We start from the raw sequence: 14,398 nt of genomic DNA on the forward strand, positions 1-14,398 counted from the left end.
TTCAAGCCCCATGTTGGGCTCTAAGGTGACAGCTCAGAGCTTGGAGCCTGCTTCAGATGCTGTGTCTCCCTCTCTCTCTGCCCCTCCGCCCCCCCTTGTTCCTGCTCTGTCTCTCGCTCTCAAAAATACATAAACATTAAAAAAAAAGAATGGCTGGATCCAAATTATGTTTCCAGCAGATGGACTAACTTAAGGTTACTTGCTCAGATGACCAATCTTTTATTAAAAATGTATTATTATTATCATTATTATTATTTGCATGAATCCAAATTATGTTTCCATAATTTTAAGGTTACCTGCTCAGATGGCCAGTCTTTTATTAAAAATATATTATTATTATCATTATTATTTGCATGGATGAGCAATCTTTTATTAAAAAATTCTTCTTCTTCTTCTTCTTCTTCTTCTTCTTCTTATTATTATTATTATTATTATTATTTGCATGCTATCAGGATCCTTTTAGAGCTGTTTTGGACTTATTTTGTCCTTTGCATACTAATCAAAGAATGCATTCCACTGTCTCAGAGAGGTTTGGAATCCTCTTTTTTAAGGGTGCCCCTTAAGGTGGACTTAACTAAAACAGAGGTTCCCCAGAATGGCTATTGCAATTTTAATTTAAACAACACTTGTCCTAAAACAACACCAGCAATCACAATCCCCCCCCCCCACACACACACACACACATCCTATGAAACAAAAGAGTACTACTCATCAATAGTGAAACCCCTCCCTCCAGTGGCATGATGGGCATCTCCTCTCTCTCTGGGCACTCACCCGCCTGATCCCAGAGAAAGGCAACGACCTCAACCAAAAGGAGGGGGGGAGGTCGGTACCTAAGAGGACTCACGGTGCGAGTAGAAGGCTGTCCATATGTATACAAGCTAGGAGCGGTGAGCACTAGTCTCCTGTAGAGACCGCACCCAATTCCAGGAGACACCGGTCCTGCCGTGCTGAAATCACCTCAGGTCCTGCTTCTGACAACAGGCTGTCGGCCTAAAATTGTCACAAGGCAATAATTAAGCAAGACCATTTATTTGGGATCAAAGAATCGCAGTTCAGCATACACAGATTTGAAGAGCAACCCAAATAGTTGTTTAACGAGAACTTTCGATTGGTGTTAATGGCAGAAAGCGAATCTGGACTGAGTGTAATTGATTGCTAAGGCTATCACTAAGCAAAGTCTCTGACTGTAGCAAGTTACAGGTTTTGCGGCTCAGTCCTTGTAATATTTGGTGTTTGGCACAATTCAAAAGTTCCCAGTTCTACCCGGTGGAGACGTGCCTGCACAAAGCCCATCTCCTTAATGGCTTCCTGGCTCCATTTTAAAACCCTTTCATGCAAGTGACCCCATTTCATTCCACCTTTCAGATTCTTTTTTTTTAACAACAGGAAAAGAGGCCTAACTTTCGGGACTGATGTAAGTTTTTCGTAATTTCGGCTAGATACCAGTTACATTTAGCAAAACTCACTGGGAGGCGCACTTAACATTTGTGAACTCTATGTTCAATCATTCACTGTTCGAAAAAAAATGTTATCAAGTGAAGATGTTATTTTATTTGTTAGGTTTTATTTAAAGTATCCGTTGGAGTTCGAACTCTCATTTCATCTCGTTTCTTAGCTCGTCTAAAAAGGACCCAGTGGCGCTTGAAACTTCTCAACCAGAAAAAACTTCTACTCGCATTTCATTTTTGCAAAGACACCAAATACAAGGCGGCACCTCCCTCACCTCCTTCCAGACGTAGGGCAGTCAAGCATCTCAAGACGACCAAGACTTCAGCATGCACGGCGGAGTTTCCCTTTTTCTCAGCGCAGAGCTCTGGAATCGCGGGAAACCGTGCTCTCGTGCCGCAGGCAAATGGGGCAGCTCACGCAGGTTTAAATCTAGCACTCGTCACCACCTCAGGAGACCCTGCTTTGAGCGGGACTGGAACCGAGGCTGCTACAGGTACAACGCAGAGCACTAAAGAGCTATGAGCCGGCTTGCAAATGCCGTGCTTTAAGCGGTCCTAAAGGCCTTCATGATATCTTGCTGCCTTCCCCCCCCCCCCCCCCCCCCCGCCCCGAGCTACAAGTCTAACACCCTTTTCGTTCTTTCCCGTTCTTTTTCCTTCCTTCTCCTTCAACTACGATACAAGACCCATTCTCATCTCTCCGGGATCTGGCCCCTTACGGCTGCCAGGCCGCCGAGGAGGTCTTGTTGACCCAGTACGCGCCTCCGCAGCTTCCCTGCCTCCTCTTTGCGGCTCCCTTTTCCCTCCACCTGCTGTGGGCCCCCGGCCCACGCCGACCCCCACCCACCGCACTGAGCACGTACGCAGCGGAGCCGAGCTGAGCGCCGGAAGCTCGAGCCGGCGGGTGGCGCGCGGTTCGTCTTTCCCGTTGCTGCCGCTGCGGATGCTGCTCAATTAACTGGATGGGTAAGTTTGAAAAACAAATTTCCGCTTTGAAAAGCTTTTCACTATTTCCATTCTCGGGGTCCTTCAGTTCCTCAAGGGCCTAAAAGCTAAAGACGACCAAGTAATTTACAAGTCCCAGGAGAGCGTCCTGGTGACTGTCTGACCCTGTTCTCGGCGTGGGGACATTAGAACGACCATCGACCCGACCCCTGCCGTCGTGGAACCTCCCTGCCGGGCAGAGGAACCCGAAGGAAGTGGAAGCACCGCACCAGCCTCGAAGGTATCTCCGAATGGTGGGCTCTCCTTCTGACCAATTATGCCCTTCCTACTTCCTCCAGGCCTCACATTCGTCCTGGGTTAGGGGACGAGTGCCGATGAAGGGTGGTCTGATGAAGGCAGAGAAGGCGGAAGCGTCACCAGGCGAGCCCACCGGGACGTGCAGCTTCCCTCGGGCCCCACTCGCCTCGGCCCCGGGGACGCTAGCTAGCATTTCAGGCGGGTGGGGAGCAAGGCAGAGTGGGGCCGCTGGACTGCCCTTTTGTCTTCGGAATCTCTCACTCACGGTTTTCACGCGATGAACACGCTTTGTCAACTCCTCTCCGGTTTTCCGAGGCATTGGAACTTGTTTCCTTGTCTAGAGTGCGGCACGTCCCCGAGGTTAGCAGGTACTTACTACCTAAGGAGGCAGGGGAAGGGTGGAGCGCTGTGTCTCTGTGGCGCAATCGGTTAGCGCGTTCGGCTGTTAACCGAAAGGTTGGTGGTTCGAGCCCACCCAGGGACGGGCTGGTCCACTTTTGGCTCAATTCGGCGTGTTTCCTGCTCTTTAGTTAGCACCTGCACATTTCCTCACGTAAAGTACACATTACTGGATTCTGGGCCCTAGCCACCTCACAGCACCTAACCGTTCAGAGCCACCCCCACGTCCCAACCTCATTCTCTGACGGTATCTGCTGGCCTATCAGCTTTATACCTCTACAACGCCAACTTCTCAAACAGATAGAAGAACCCGGGTTCTACCTAGTGTGGTAAAACTTTGTAGTCCGCCCTGAAAGATTGGATGAGTAAGTGAAACTTTTTGTGACTCCCGTCTTTTTTCTTTTTTTACATGATTGCCTTCATTGTTCAAACTGCTTGCCTTGGGAAAATTGGTCCCGAGGCTGACATTTTTTTTAAAAAAATGCTAATTGTTCATTTTTTAGATCATTTTAGGTTCACAGCAAAGCTGAGGGGAAGGGACAGAGATTGCCCACACCCTTCCTGCCCTCCCCCCCCCCCCAACACAAATAGCCTGCCTGGTTGTCAACACCCCCCACTGCAGTGCCTTTGTGCCTTTGTGCCAACTCAGGAATCTGTCCAAAGTCCATAGTTTACATTAGGGTTCACTCTTGCAGGGTGGGTTTGGACAAACGTATCCGGAAATGTGTCCACCGTTATAAGTATCACACAAAGTAGTTTCACTAGCCCAAACATCCTCTGCGCCCCCTTTCTGGCAACCACGAATCCTTTTCCTGTTTCCATAGTTTTGCCTTTTCCAGAAGGTCGTGTAGTTGGAATCACACAGTATGTAGCCTTTTCAGATCGGCTTGTTTCACTTACTAATACGCACTTAAGATTCCTCCATGTCCTTTGGTGGATTGGCAGCTCATTTCCTTTTAGTGCTGAAATACTACTTCATTGTGTGTGTGTGTGTGTGTGTGTGTGTGTGTGTGTGTGTGTGTGTGTGTGTGTGTCACAGTTCCTTTATCCCTCCACCTGTAAGGGACATCTTGGTTGCTTCTAAGTTTTGGCAATTGTGAGTACAGCTGCCGTAGGCATCCGTGTGCGGGTTTCTGTGTGGGCATAACTTCAACTTCTCTGGCTAACAGGGAGCCCGAACGCTGGCTGCTATATTAAGAACATTTTTGGTTTTGTGAGAAATTGCCAGACTGCCTTCCACGGTGGCTGTACCATTTTGCGTTCTCACCAAGCAGTAAGTGAGAGCTCCTGTTGTTCCCCCATCTTCGCCAGCCTTTGGTGTTGATGTGCCTCAGTTCTTTTTCATGGGGAGTAGGAGGCCAAGCATGGTGTCCCGTCCCCAGGGAGTGCCTGGATTTGGGCATTGCTCTATCAATAATGTTGTGATCAGTGGATCCTCATCATCATTGTCCTCTGCGTTTGTTTGACAGAGGCATTTCTTCCACAGTATGTGTGATACTTATTTAACCTCTTCCATATTGCTTTTGAAATTAAGTTGGTTTTATGGTTTTATGATTACGAATTCCTGTACACATATTTTTGGCCACTTGTGCAGGTATTTCTACAGCGTACAGAACTGGAAGTGCAATGACTGTAGTATAGTGTTCATATGCTGCTACTTTGGGGAAGTCCTGCAAACTTGCCTTCCACGGGAGCAGTACCAAATCACAGTCCAGTTTATTTCCCAACCTATCAATGTGCCGTTCTTCATTACCTTGCCCACACTGCAATCTTCCTGAACCCCTTACACATAAGACTTTTTTCTTTCAAGGCCCTGAAATCTCGCTCAGCATTAGATTCATTTTAGTCCACCTCGTCCGTCCCTAGCACCAGCAGCTCCTGTGTGTGTACTGATGTCGCCGCTTCCCCTGAGCTGTGATCATCGAGAGGGGGACTGTCGGGTTTTCCCTTGGCTGGTAACGAAGAACCATTCCACGTCCTGGTTGGTTGGCCAGGGTTTTCCTGCACTGATCACCCAGCCCCAGCGTGGCTCTGGGCTCCTCTGAAGGCTGCCTGTGCCCATGCCTCAAGGGAAGGCTTGTGGAGGGAAGCTCCTGGGCTCCGCTCATCACCTCCCTCATTGACTGTCACAACACTACTATCTCCTTTTATATTCTAGTTACATCCTGCCTGTGGCTATTCCTAGTGGTGTTTCCGTTACGACGCTGATATACAATTGAGTCTAAAAAGAAATTTACTAAGTAGAAGCTGTAAATCAAAGTATGGAAACTCTTCGGTAATCGGTGATAAAGGTACATGGCTGTGGCCAACTATGAAAGTGCTGTGTTCCTTAATGAGCTTTGAGAAGCATGATTTTTGTCTCATTTTTATGCGATCTCCTCTGTCCCCCTTGTCACTGCAGGTGCACTCCCTCTTGCCCTGAGGCATTAAGTAGGTGAGAGGGCCTCAGCTGTCTGCTCCACACTTTGAACATAAAAGGCACACTTGACGGGATTTGTTTTCTTTTGTTTTTGTTTTTGTTCTTGTTTGTTTTGGGGAGCCTCTCTAGGGAACTTCCTTGTTCAGACCATTAAAAAGAATCAAGATGTAGTAAATACTTCCGTTGGGAGATGTGATTGCATCATCCCGGGAGCCATGGAGTCTGTTTCTGGGGAGGACTAAATCGTTTTGTTCTTTCTCTTCTTCATTCCGTCCATTAGTTGCCAGTGTTAAGTAGGCCTTACTTTTAACCTTTTCTTTCTTTTCAACATCAGGGAGGCTGAGCCAGGAGGGGACGGCAAATCTTGGTGAAGGCTTCTAAGTGCGCGCTGGCAGGCTGGCCAAACGCGAGGGCTCTGGAGGCAAACTGCCTGGCCCTGAGTGCTGGCCCTCCCCGTCACAGGGCTGGGCCCCTTGGAAAGTCAGACCAGCCTTTCAGTGCCTGAGTGTCCTCACCTGCAAGCAGGGGTGCTGATAACCTACACCGTCTCGGGGTTGTTATGGGGACTAGATAGGTTATGCTCGGTACAGCACCGAGGAACTGCGTGCTGCTCACACGGTGACGCTCGCGCTCGGAGAAAACTGCCAGTATCATTGTAACTAAGACTTCCGTTTTCACTTCTAACTGCACCACTGCTGACTTTCAGCATTCCCCAGAATAAATGAGGAGTGTTAAATGGTTCACTTGGGCTCTCCGCCTCTGTATCAGTGACCAGCACCTGGAAAACTGGTCGCTTGATAATTTCCATGGTGAGTTAACTGACAGGACAGTGCAGCAGGGAACTGGATCCAACTTGATCAAATTCTCGGACCTTGGACAGGCGTGATGAGTGTTCAGCTCCAGGTAGACAATCTTTTGCCCGTGCTTCTAGCAAGAGCTTTTGATATCCAGTCAGACTTACCCGGGGGGTACTAAAAGAAAACTTCAGCTATGCACCAGTGACCCCCCCCCACCTTATTTTAAGAAAAAAAGGAGGAAGAAAATGTGATTTATCTGGAAATTGTAGATTTCACCTTTCAGTGATGATGGAGTATTTGTAGCAGAACAGCATTCGCCCTGAAAAGAAATGAATGAAGTTTGAATGGAAGGAATTCTGCTTGAAGATTTGGAGAACTATCAATGCAGATAGGACCCACCAGTCCTTCAGCTCAAGGGGAGAGATGAGAGAGAAGAGAAACTCAATGGAATGAGACTAATTTTCTGCGTTATCCCCTCAGGGCATTTGCCAGTTCTTGGCAGGAACCGGAGACTGAGAAACTGGAGAGAGGGAAGCTACTAAGAGTCAGAGAAAACAACATGTTAAGTGATCTCATAGGTCTGGACAGAGAAGTTGGGGGGGACGGGGGGTGGCGGGGGGGGGGGGGGGAAGAGGAAGGGCATATGGAACTGTCCAAGGATTCAGACTTGAGCAGCCAAGATCCTGGAATGGGTTAAGTGAGCTGGGTGCTTGGTACAGAAGTTCCCCACAATACATTTGCAAATTAAGCTATGTGCATCAAAGGGGCTTGGAAGGCCAGCAGAGTGTGGCTGAAAGAGAGTGGAATTTGCAGCACTACCGTGGTGCTTAGGGGATAAAAACTGAAGCTCAGGATTCATGGAAGAGGAGGGGCCCAAGGAAACATACCAAGGTCGCAGGTAGGAGCCCTGGACGTCTGCAGCACAGCAGTGTGAGCAAACTAGCTGTAGATTGAGGCTTTCCCTGAGGGCGAACCAGCTGCAAATCAGCTTCGTCAAGGATTAGAGGTGATGTGCCCCTCTGCTGCCTGCTGGGGGAGAAGGTGAAAGATCTTCAGAGAAACAACATCTCCAGCCTGGCTGTCCTTCACACCACGGGTTCATCATTCAATCACAATATTCTAGGATTGTAAAGGAAGAGAAGCAAGAGAAAGAAGGCAAACCGTAGAAATTGCCTCTTGATATCTTGAGTTCTCAGATAAGAACTCAAAGCGGTAGGTTTTAGGAGAGCCTGGCTGGCTCAGTGGGTAGAGCACGTGACTCTTGATCTCTCTGGGTTGTGAGTTTGAGCCCCACGTTGGGTGTACAGGTCACTTGAATAAAATTTCTTTAAATTACTTAAAAATCAGGGGCACTTGCGTAGCTCGATCGGTTAAGCATCTGCCTTGATTTTGGCTCAGGCTCAGGTCATGATCTTAAGGTTGGTGAGATCTATGGGGCAGAACCTGCTTGGGATTCTCTCCCTCTTCCTCTTCCTCTGCCCCGAGCTTGTTCTGTCTCGCTCTCTCTCTCTCAAAATAAATAAATTGAAACTTGAAAAAATATATTACTTAAAAGTTAAAAAAAAAGATGAAGTGGTATATGATTCAGCTGTTCAGAAAATAGATGACAAGATAAAATATTGCATCAGAGAAATAGAATCTAGTTTTAAAATCTCATGAAAATTAAATATATGTAATAGTTGGCATTTTAAAAAAGTCAGCAGGTCAGTTTAACTGCAGCTTGGACTCAATGGTAGAGAGAGTATTAACCTCGAAATTTGTAAGTGGAAAGAAACTCTCCAGACTGAAGCATACAGAGCCAAAAGGAAGAAATATTAAGAGCGTAACAAAGATAATGAGCCATGTCATGAAGTCCTAACACGTGTGTAATTAAAGTCTCAGGGGTTGGAGGACCAGAAAGTGGGGCAGAAACTATATCATGGAGAATCAAAGAAAAATCATCATGGTCTCTCCAACCACATGTGCAAGAAGTTCGGTGCACTGCAAGCCAGGTAAGGACAAGAAGGTCACACCCCTAAACTGCTGAACAACCAAGGGCAGCTGAAAACAATCACAGCAGCACCCAGATTGGGGTGTGGGGAGGAGGGGACACTCCTATGACATCGTCCAAAGATTGGGAGCTGAAATCTCAGCAAAAACATGAAAAAGAAGACCTCAATGAAGGTCTCAGTGAAGGTCCTCTCATAAGAGGACCCTCAGTATGAAGGACCTCAGTATGATTTCCAGCCACCACGTGCTGCCCCCGACCCAGTATCTTTCAAGGGTGAGTGAAGTGAAGACCTTTCCACATAAGCTAACGAAAAAGAAATGCAAAGTGCGAAAGGTAACTCTTCAGGCAGAAGTAACTGCACAGGTCACAGGGGAACTGTGCAAAAGGAAGGAAGGAAGGAAGGAAGGAAGGAAGGAAGGAAGGAAGGAAGGAAGGAAGGAAGGAAGGGCAATGAATAGGTAAAATACGTGGCTAAGTCAAATAAATAGGACTCTCAGCAATGGTAAGAATGCCTATGTTTTTAAAATGTATGTTGAGGGGCGCCTGGGTGGCTCAGTTGGTCAAGCGTCCCACTTTGGCTCTGGTCATGATGTCATAGTTCACGAGTTTGAGCCCCGCGTTGGGCTCTGTGCTGACACCTCAGAGCCTGGAGCCTGCTTCGGATTCTGTGTTTCCGTCTCTCTCTGCCCCTCCCCTGCTCACTCACTGTCACTGTCTCTGTCAAAAATAAATAAAATAGATAAAATGTATTTTGAAATAAAATTAATGCCAATAACTCAAAAATGAGGAGGGTAAGTGGAGTTAAGATATTCCAAGTATACAGTGCAATAATGTGATAAACGTGTAAATGCTTGTACTAACAGCCAGACTAATATATGCAACATAGCCATCAACCCGGGAAGTTTCCCGGCAAATTATTTCAAAGGGGGAACCACTCTTCTCTGCTAATACTTCCTGGAAATGGAATCACCCAGGAGTATCAGATAGCTACATATAACTATGCGAGGGGCTTATCCGTGTTACCGCCTAAACCATAGTTTGGATGTTTTTACTACAGAGTACTTAATCCATTCTAAACATATACAAGGGTTTGTGTATCACCTCTGTTGATGGGCATTTGGGTTGTATCCGGTTTTGCCTAGTATGAATGATGTGGCACGAACGTTGGTGTACAGGCCTCTTTGGATGTTGGCATTCATTTTTCTGGGGGAGTGAATAGCAATATTCCTAGGTAACGGGGCAGGTCAGGTTTTTCACTGTATGAGAAACTGCCAAATATTAGGAAAGTCGTTGTGCTAAATTACAGTGCAATCAAGATCACGCAGTAATACCGTACACACTCCAATGCGGGAGGGAGAGAGGAAACAGCTTTAAAAATACCTATTTTTCCAGGCTTTTCGTCTTCACTTTGTTCCCAATGCTGAAGGCCCCCCTGAAGGTGGCTGTGGTCACACCGAGTCTCACCACCAGCCTATTCGGGAGACTCCAAGGCAGCCCACCCAAGAATCACTCAAAACGCCAGGTAGGAAGAGACCTTCCCTCCCCAGTCGCGGCTCTGCCACTCTTCCGCTCGGTGCCACTCAACTCGGTTTCTGGCTCTTCCTTTTCATCCCTCTGGTCCGTGACCTAGATTTCACTGGAGCTTGTTGGCCGCGGGCCTCCTGTCAGTGGCTTTAAAGCAGCGCAGGCAGGAGCCCGAGGGACCCCCCCCCCCCCCCTTCGCCCAGAGGACACGAAAGAGACTCCGCTCTGCCGGGAGGGCCGCGGGGCAGCGCAGAGCCAACGGGCTGGCGGAGGAAGAGCGCGCACCCGACGTCTGCCCCGGGGCCCCTCGTCCTGGAGGCGGACACCCTGCCTTCGGTGCGGTTCCCGAGGCCAGGCTGCTGAGGGCGCCAGGGTTCCGTCCTCCGGGGCGGGGCGGCACGGGGTCCTTTGCCGGGGCCGCTTCTGGGGCGCGGCTGTTTCCAGGGCCTTGGGCGGTTCAGGCGAAGTCGGCGGGCCCGATAGTTGTGGCCGAAATGCCACTTTTGGGGGTTAGAGCCGGAGGCCCGGCTGCCTGCCCCGTTTCCGTAGTGTAGTGGTTATCACGTTCGCCTCACACGCGAAAGGTCCCCGGTTCGAAACCGGGCGGAAACAGCTTCCTTTTACCACTACCCCCCCATCCCCACCCCCCATCTATTGTCCTTTAAAACGCAAAAAGAACCACGGCCGGAGTCCCACCGCCACCTGAAAGCCTTCTCAGCACTCGACCACCAGGCCTGGCCGCTGTGTGTCTGCTCCCAGTCACCTTGGAGAGCGGGCCACACCCAATTAGTCACTCCAACAAGGGCACGCAGGACGAGGCCCACTGCAGGTTACCTTTACTTCCACGCATCCGCTGACCTGCTCATCTGGCGCCTCCGTCTGCCCGACGGGCTCACAGCGACCGTGGCTCTGAAAAGCAGCACGTTCTTCCCTGGGCGGCACACTTGCGCAACAGGTGTATTTATTTGCCTGACTAAGGCAAAGAACACAAACCAGCTGCACCTGGGACCCGGGCCAAAGACAGTAGGTGAGGAGTTTCAGGCTCCACCTAATGAGCCCATGGGGACACCAAAGGAGCCCGTCCCCGTGCCGTCATCAGGACAGCTCTGGAGCTACTTCGGAAGTCGCCAAGTAGAGGGACTCCGCCCCTCCCCCCCCCCCCCTCCCCCCCCCCCGCTGAGAGCCGAGTCCTCACCTTACCCATCAGGAAAGTAGGATCAGAAAGAGAGCACGGCCTTGGCTCTGCAACACACACGGCTCCAGCTGGACTAGAGTGTGGCACAGGCCAGTCACCGTGTGGTCAGGGCCCAAGGGGTCGCTGAGGCTGGAAGAAGTGGTGAGCAGCAGGGCAAGGGCTGGGAGCCTTGTGCGGCTGCATTCAGACCCGCGCCGCTGGGAATCGCCTCCGCTTGTGCTCTGTCCGCCTGGGAAATGTCACCTTGACTTTCAGGGTTTTCATCTGCAGGGGCCGAAGCAGGGATCCTGTGTGGGTGGATTCCCCGGGATCGGATCGGTGGGATGGGATTTGGATTTTTCACCGCTACTGCTCAGGTTCGATTCCAATCCAGGAGACTTTGTGGCGCTGTCTCCATACTTAGGATTTGCCTTTTCACCCCCCAAAGTCTGGTGTGCACCCAGGGACGCTTGCAGAAGTGGCTGTGCACTGAGCCCCTAAAATATGGGAGGTCAGGATTCAGTGTCCTTGTAATGGCCAGGCTGGGAGAGAAGAGCTGGGATGAGAAGCCAGGCCAGCGGCTCCCCTCTATTCACCTCAGAAACCCAAGGTCTCACTTCAAGCGTTTTCCTCTAAAGAGAACCTGGGACTTGACTTTGTCACTCCTTTCAAACAAACAAACAAACAAACAAACAAACAAACAAACTTTGAAACATACCAAAACAGTTGCCAGAATGGTCACATCGTATATCCCTCACCCAGGTGCACCAGTTAACATTTCCCCACATTTGCTTTCTCGTTCTCGCTCCACATGTACAGACAGGACTTGTGCAGTCATCTCCAGATGATTGTTTGGTCTGCGGTTGCTCCTTTGCCTTGGGCAGTGTCCCGCAAAACCAGCCTCTGCAGGACCTTTCCTCCAGGGCCAGGAGAGGGCTTTGTCCTCTGGAGGAGAGCCCTCCTGTTCCTTCAGGAAGCAGACACCTGTTCCCTTCAGGCTGTAGAGAAGCTTCAGGCAGGCAGGCGGTTCTTCGGCTCTCCTGGATAGGGCAGGCCAGGCGTGCCCTGTGCTTGTAGGAACACGTCCAGGTTGTCGTGCCCCAGCACCGGCTGCCCTCCGGACTCCTCCTGGTGGCTTTGGTGGGCAGTGGATCTAGGGTGAGCCTGAGCTCTAGAACCCCCTACCCGGGGAGAGACCCTTCAGGGAAGTGCAGCTGCTGCCCCCTGGATCCTCCTGCCCTCCAGGCTCTCCTGCCCTGCAGGGATCTTCAAGGGTCCTGGCCCAACAGAAGGTGAAGAATCCTTTCCCCGTGGTGGGAGGATGAGGGGGAGCGGGTGGGAAAATCTTCAAGGGGAAGGGGAAGTTTTCAAGAGCTTTCCAGGATTGTCTGCCTTGGCACTGTCAGGTAGGTGGCTGCCCTGTGATAATGGTGCTTGGTCTTATCTCGTCCTGTCCTTGAGCTTGTCCTGGCTCCACTCTGAGTCCAAGCAGACACAGGCAACCTGATTTGTGGTGTGTATTCAGTTGAGCCCCTTCCCCAAGTGGGGTAGTGACTGAGCTTCTATTTCCAGGACCCAAGGGGGGCGTGCAAGGACGCTATTGATGGGGTTTTGTCCCCCTCACCCTTTTCTTTCTCTGCCTCTGCCCTTCCTTCCTTCTCTTTCTTTTCTTTCTTTTTTTTAAAGATCAAGAGTCCCATGCTCTACGGATTGAGCCAGCCAGGCACCCCTCCTACTTCCTTTCTTGCTGAATCTGTAACCCGGGAAAACAGACAAACAAAAAACCCTGTTTAGATGTAGATAAATTGCTCTTTCTTGCTGAATCTGTAACCCGGGAAAACAAACAAACAAAAAACCCTGTTTAGATGTAGATAAATTGCTCTCCGTGCACTCAGGCACAAGGGGAAAACATCAAGTGGATAGTAAGGAATATGTAATCTCGAATACGTTTAAACACTTTAAAGGATTTTAATAATTTACATATAATGGCATAGAACATGTTTATATCATGTCATATTTCTAAAGAGGACTTTTTGTGTGCATCCGACTGGTTTAACAGTTGTGGCCTAAAACTGTTTTATGTTGTCTTCCAGGTTTTCTAATAATATAGAAAATATTGGTAGATATATTCTAGTTTATACAGGTCTTGGATTTATTTTCTCTTCAAATTCCTGGTGACACTTAGCCACCTAAATTTCCTATATTGGTTTTACTGGCCCAATAAGCGCACTTCAATTCCAATAGTATTTAAGGAGTTTATACAATATGAAATTATGTGTTTCAGTACATTAAAGAGATCATATAAGATTTGTAAATGGAGAGTAAGTCTTAGAAGTCTGGAACTCATAGTGACTTAATTATTCTTACAATATTTTGGGGTAAAAGTTTTTAGGTATTTTATATTTTTATATTCCACATGCATTTCTCCATTATGTGTCGAGTCAATTTGCAATTTTAAGACCTACTGTTATCTTTACGTTCTTCCAATGATATTAAACTGAGTTAATTAATGTATCATCTTAGCCTAGAACTTTTCTAATTAAGAGAGAAAAAACAAAACACTTTTAATATAATGCTGCTGCACATATTTAGACATCATATAGAGTAGCTGTGGGCAACAGGTTCAGAGGAGGTGTGGGGACCTTGAGGAGATATTGGTGAGGGTGAAAAACACATGCAACGTCTGCTCCAGGAAGTAAAGCGCTGTCAGGGAATGGTAGGGCAACTTTAAAAGATATGAGTGATCAGAGTTCCTGAAAAGACTGGGACTGGGGGTAAAGAAGCAATTTTTGAGGAGACAGCAACAGAAGGATTTCCAATCATTATAATGATTGTAAACCCACCGATCCAAGGAGCCGAATGAACACGACGAATGAGCACAAGAGACAGGAAGAAAACCGTATCTAGTCACATCATAATTGTATTGCGCAAATCCATGGAAAGAGAAAACAAAAACAAAAACAACTGTGCAGAAGCACCCAGAGGAAAAAGACACGGTACGTACAGAACACAAAAGTAAACGTGATGTCAGTTTTCTCCCCGGAAGCGGTGCAAGTGAGAAGGCAATGGAGCAGCATCAAAGTCAAGGTGGAATTCTATGCCTCCCCTCCAAAAAAGGCTTTCAGAAATGAAGGTGAATGACATTGGAAGACATACAAATGCTGAAAGACTACATCACCAGCAGACCCACACCACAAGAAATGTTAAATCCTCCAGGAAGGACACTGATACCAGATGGGAATCTGCATGTAGCCAAATGGATAAAGGACAACAGAATGGTAACCGCATGGGGAAAAACTTATATATATATATAAATATATATTAATATATTACATATACACACACATACATATATATACATACATACGCACACATGTATACGTATATATACATATATGTACG

The 14,398-nt window shown here is 48.3% G+C and overlaps 2 long non-coding RNA genes and 2 other non-coding genes across 6 annotated transcripts in view; 2 read left to right on the forward strand and 2 right to left on the reverse strand.

Annotated features, from left to right (window-relative positions):
• The window catches only part of LOC109261274 (uncharacterized), a 51,214-nt gene extending 49,374 nt beyond the window's left edge, over positions 1 to 1,840 (reverse strand). For 2 of the 3 annotated variants that reach the window (XR_008417735.1, XR_008417737.1), the window contains exons 1-2: positions 1,727 to 1,840; positions 834 to 993 (exon numbers count right to left, since the gene is read on the reverse strand). This is a non-coding gene — a long non-coding RNA (uncharacterized LOC109261274). The remainder of the gene's footprint in view (positions 1 to 833; positions 994 to 1,726) is intronic. The other variant, XR_008417736.1, reaches the window with a different exon arrangement.
• Positions 1,841 to 2,670: 830 nt separating this feature from the next.
• Positions 2,671 to 7,325, reverse strand: LOC109257079 (uncharacterized). Its single transcript, XR_008417738.1, has 3 exons — positions 7,196 to 7,325; positions 6,585 to 6,627; positions 2,671 to 3,072 (listed from the first exon to the last, which is right to left on the reverse strand). It is a non-coding gene; the product is annotated as an uncharacterized LOC109257079 (long non-coding RNA).
• On the forward strand, positions 3,104 to 3,177 carry TRNAN-GUU (transfer RNA asparagine (anticodon GUU)). The gene has a single exon. It is a non-coding gene; the product is annotated as a tRNA-Asn (tRNA).
• Positions 7,326 to 10,361: 3,036 nt separating the features above from the next.
• Positions 10,362 to 10,434, forward strand: TRNAV-CAC (transfer RNA valine (anticodon CAC)). The gene has a single exon. It is a non-coding gene; the product is annotated as a tRNA-Val (tRNA).
• The last annotated feature ends 3,964 nt before the right edge of the window (positions 10,435 to 14,398 follow it).

This window comes from Panthera pardus, unplaced genomic scaffold, assembly GCF_024362965.1.
Source record: "Panthera pardus isolate Hobbes unplaced genomic scaffold, ASM2436296v1 HiC_scaffold_11, whole genome shotgun sequence".
NCBI classification, from domain to species: Eukaryota; Metazoa; Chordata; class Mammalia; order Carnivora; family Felidae; genus Panthera; species Panthera pardus.